A 5579-nucleotide genomic window follows, 5' to 3' on the forward strand; every position below is an offset into this window, starting at 1 on the left:
TTGTGAACTTTTGAGTCCAAGTATTTTTGCTCAAGCTTTGTTCATTTGGATCCATGAGGTCACTATCACAAATCATATCGAGTAGGAATAGTTAAACGAGAAGCTAAGTCAAAACAAGAACGAGACAAGTTTTACGAAAATTGTTATTTTTGTCTTTTAGGACATAGGACGAAATGAATGTCAATAAATTTTTTGACATCGTCATATGATGACAAATGAAGTTAAACCACACGGCCAAGTTAAAGAATTTGGGCCTTGAGGAATAATTACATTTCATGGAATTTTACTTGAAAATTCTTAATGGGCTTTTCTTATGTTGTCATGAACAAATGAAGAAAAATCTAGAAGCCCCTTCTAGAAGCCAAAACCGTCCAACCCAAGAGAGAAAAGGGAGATTATTTTGTGCATTGATGTATGAAGATACTTGCAAAAAGAAAAAGAGGAAACAAATTTCCTCTACATGGAAAGCAAGGTGGGCGGCCAACTAAGGCAAGGAGAGAGCAAAATAAAAGAGGAAACAAATCCAAGGACTTGCTTGGATTGTATTTGGCTGTGTGACTTAATAAGGGGAAGAGCAAATTTTGCTCATGAATATGTGATATTCTATAGAAGAGAAAACTACCTTCATGAAGGTAATCCCTCCCCTATAATTAGATGCCTCATTCTCATTGTTTTCTCATTCCACATAAGTTAGAGATTGAGAGACTCTCTCTCTAGAACTTGTCGCTGCCCCCTCTCCCTCTCTCTCTCTAGTTATCTTTCATTTTTGTTTTGGCACCTAGGTCCACATTTGACCTAGTGTTTTAGCTCTTCGACTCTTAGACTTGTTCCTGAGTCGTCGTGTTTATAAGTGCCCACACACTAATTCTTTTGTTTCTCGAGTGATTATTGTGATAGAAACTTTCGTGATTGCTCGAGTTCCCGAGGAAAGAAGAGAGACGTGCTGCGTGGGGAGACGAACGTTTCAACCTTCCTAAGGCTTCTCAATGTTCAAGCTTTTCAAAGGTTAGTAAACAAATAATGCTCATTAACAGTTTTAATTTATATGTACTTGTTCTTTGTCTAGGTTGGTAAAAACGTTTTACTTGTTTTAAAGAAAATTTTTAAATTCCGCCACTTGCTCGAAGCGTTAAATTTTTTCTTAACCCTAGATCAATTCCAAAAAATGGTATCAGAGCTATGGTCAAAGATATGCATGTACATGTAATTAAAACTATAAGCTTGAAAATCGTTTTCGAAAGTTTACTAATTTTGTGACAAGTTATAATTGTTTTCTTAGATTTTTTTTTAATTTATTGCTCTTGCCTTTATATTAAAAATTATGTTGATTTTCTATGACTTTGGGACGTTATTAAAATACATTAGAATCAATTCTAAAAGTTTTTATATTTTTATATTGAAAACGTGTTTTTAAAATTTGAGAAAATTTCGAGTAATTTTGTGACTAGTTATATTGTCTTGCTAGTTTCGTTTATTTACTCGTTTCGTTTTATGTTTGTTGTTATTTTATTTTATACCATGTTATTACCATGTTAATAAAACACATATAAAAGCTTTAACAACTTCCTAAAACATTATGTTACACTCGATCATTTTTCGCACTCAAAGTTCGAACTTTAATTATTTCCAATTTTCTTCGAGCTCGAGAAAACCCGTAGTAAAAGTAGCATAACTCTCAGCTCGCAGAATTTGAAATTTAATGATTCTTGAATCAAATTAAAGGTCTATTTTTCCTCTTTCCAATGCAATTGGTTTTAGGTCAAAAGGACATCGGAGTCGCCAGTTATGGCGATTTTACTCTGAGGTGCGCGTTGTTCTAAACGTCAAGTTTTTTAGAATTATTGAATTCCGAATTTAGGACCCCACTCCATGAGTTATAGAACTCCAATGAGAAAATTTCCTTGAGAAAAATTGTTTTTTAATGAGATGATAAACATAATGTGAAATATTAAAATGTTTTGATTTTTGAAAGTTTAATTGAAATTGAATTCTTACAAAACTAGTTTGAATCTTGAAAAACCGTTTTCGCTTTCAAACTTGAAAATATTTTGACATCCAAATCAAATAAGTTTTCAAAATGGTTTCAAAAATATATCTTTATCACATATGTTCAAAATCTATATGCTCTTGAAAATTTTGAGCGGGAGGTCTCCTCGTAGACGAGCCGAAAAATAAAAGATGTGTAATCTCAAACTTTCAAGTGTTCAAGTGAGTTGAAATTCACACTTCCCTCATGCACTTTCCCGAATAGAAAATAGGAAAATGTTCGAGTATGTACCTTGTGCTTTTATGCACTAACACTGCTCTTCCTTGAACATGAAGATCTAAGATTCCTTTCTAGAAGTCCACTCTATCGCTCTATAACTAGGAAATTTGTTTCCGAACTTATAAGAGACGATGTGCCAACTCCAAAAACTAAGTGGGAGGGTTATACTTGTTGTTTGTAACCCACGATCCCAAACACTAATGAAAGAAGAATTAATGTGAGACTGAGTCACTCTTGTGGCTCTCTCTTCAATGGGAGTACTCTATGGCGTTTTTGCTTCGATCATTGCTTGATGAGCTACGTCCGAGAGTGAGACGATGAAGACAAGGCCTCCTCTTGGGGGATTGTTTTTTCAAAGTTGACCTTTTGGACTAAGTAGTTGGTTGCACACTTAGACTCAATCCCTAGTAATCCTCCCTTGAGGCTCTGCGAAAGGATGTGAGTGATCAAACCAATTTAAAAGGTGGCTAGTCAAAATTGGTGTATTGACATCTTGGCTAAGCATTAATGATGTGTCATTTACTTATAAATGGAGATTTTTTGCGACCTTCTCTTGAAGGAGTAAATTATCATTTTGCTTATAACACCTTTGGATTTTATCAAATGTTAAAAACTTAAATCCTAAACCAAAGACTAATCATAAACTTGTTTCAAGTCTTATAGGCAATATGTCTCTCAACCCTCCCTCAACCATTCTTTCCTCGAATAAACTCGAATGTGAAACTTACGTCGATTGGAAAGGTAACCTCGACATAGTCCTTATTGTCGACAAGCACAAATGGGTTCTCACCACCCCTTGTCCTCTTCAAATGAATGAAGATTCGACACAAGAGGAGAAAGGCACCTTGGCAGCCTGGCTCCGATCCGATGAGATTGCAAGGTGCTATATTTTGGCATCTATGAACAATGTGTTGCAACAACAACATCGTGACATCGAGACTGCCGCCGATATGCTCTACAATCTCCATGAGATGTTTACAGAGCAAGGACGTCAAGCTAGGCAACAAGCGGTCTGACAGTTTATGAACTGTCGCATGAAGGCTGGAACTCCCGTTAGAGATCGTATGATTATGATCATTAGCTATCTAAATGCAATGGAGATCCTTGGATCTGAGATTGATGGGGAGACTAAAATAGACATGATCTTGGAAACTCTCCCCGAGTCATTTGATACCTTCAAGCTGAACTACTCCATGAACAAGCAAGAGTACACTGTTACCGAGCTTCTGAAGGAGCTTCACACTGCTGAGGGACTCACTAAGAAAAAGAGGACTCAAGGAGAGGTACATGCTACTGTCTCCACCTCTGGATCTAAGAAGAGACCTCGCAAGGCCGAGAAGAAGAACCAACCAAGGTTCAAAAGAAGAAGAAGACGCCAAAGGCTTTGAAGGTGGACAAGTCTAACGACAAGTGCCACCACTGCAATGAGCCTGGTCACTCGCGTAGAAACTGTCCTACCTACCTCAAAACCAAGGAAAAAGGTATTGTACTTGTTACCGAAGCTTGCTTAGTAGCTGATAATGTATCATCGTGGATTATTGACTCCGCTGCTACTAACCATATTTGCTGCTCCTTGACTGGTTTTACGAAAAGCAAAAGCTTAGAGGATGGCGACTTCTGCTTCAAGTGGGGTGATGGGAGCGTGGTTTCTGCGAAGGCTTTTGGATCCGTGACGCTGTCTTTTGAAGACCGCGCTTTAAATTTGAATAATGTTTATTATGTTCCTTCCTTTGGGAAAAACCTAATATCTGTTGCTCAAATTTTCGAGCAAGATTATTATTAAAGTTTATAAAGAATGGAATTCGTATTTCTTTTTCAAATTCTTTTGTCACTGATCCATGTATGAAGAATGGTCTTTTTTACATTTATCCCACTCAACCTTCTCTTTTTGACACTGAAATAGATAATGATCTAGTTAGGGAGCCAAAGAGGATCAAACTATCTGAATCCTCCGATCTAATAAAATCAACATATCTCTGGCACTTAAGACTTGGTCATATCAGTCTAGACAGGATTAAGAGACTTGTGAGTGATGGTCCACTCCAAGCCTCTGCAATAGGTTCACTACCTACTTGTGAATCTTGCATAGAAGGAAAAATGACTAAGCGACCTTTCTCCGATGAGGGTCGAAGAACCATTGAGTTGCTGGAACTAGTACATTCTGATGTATGTGGTCCGCTCAGTCAACAGGCACGTGGAGGATGCGAATACTTCGTTACCTTCACAGATGATTACTCAAGATACGGTTTTGTCTACTTGCTCAAACACAAATCCGAGACCTTTAACGTATTTGAGGTCTTTAGGGCTTTAGTGGAACAGCAAACTGGCAAACAGATCAAAACCCTTCGATCTTATCGAAGAGGTGAGTATATGTCTGGAGAGTTCGATGACTTTCTTAAAGAAGAAGGTATTGCTTCTCAGCTTACCGCACTTGGCACACCTTAACAAAACAGAGTGTCAGAGAGAAGAAACCGAACTCTTATGGAGATGGTTAGATCAATGATGAGTTACTCGTCACTCTCTCTTTACTTTTGGGGGTATGCCCTCGAAACAGCCGCTTACATTCTGAACCAAGTTCCGTCTAAAACGGTTCCTGGTACTCCTTATGAACGATAGACTGGCCGTAAAGTAAATCTTGGCCGCATCAAAATTTGGGGTTGCCCTGCACACGTGCTGAGGAAAAAGACTAGCAAGTTGGCTAGTAGGTCAAGATTGTGTCTGTTCGTTGGATATCCAAAGGAACCCAAAGGTTTCACTTTCTATAGTCCCGAGGACGATAAAACTTTCGTTAGCACGAATGCTCGTTTCCTTGAGGAGGACTTTATGAAAGATGTAAAACCTACAAGAAAAATTGTGCTTGAAGAAAAGTTGGGTGAGGAAACTTCTACCTCCCCTGTAAGAACTGTTCTTACCCCAACTAAAACACAACCTAACTCATCAGAATCTCATCAAGTAGTACTTCGACATAGTGGGAGGGCTACTCAAAAGCCTGACAGGTACATGTGTTATGGAGACACTCTCGTAGCCGTCTCTGACATGGATGATCCTGTTTCCTATAGCCAAGCAATGGCTTGTTCTTAATCAAACATGTGGCTTGACGCCATGAAAGTTGAAATGCACTCGATGTATGTCAACAAAGTCTATAAACTTGTAGACCTTCCTGAACGGATTAAACCCGTAGGGTGTAAATAGATATACAAGAAGAAAAGGGGTCCGGATGGGAACGTCGAGAAGTTCAAAGCACAACTTGTGGCTAAGGTTTATACCCAACAAGAAGTCCATTTATGGATTACAACAAGCGTCTAAGTGATGG

Source organism: Urtica dioica, chromosome 3 (genome assembly GCF_054948205.1).
Source record: "Urtica dioica subsp. dioica isolate 48M chromosome 3, U.dioica_male_clone48M_v1_H2, whole genome shotgun sequence".
Taxonomy (NCBI): domain Eukaryota; kingdom Viridiplantae; phylum Streptophyta; class Magnoliopsida; order Rosales; family Urticaceae; genus Urtica; species Urtica dioica.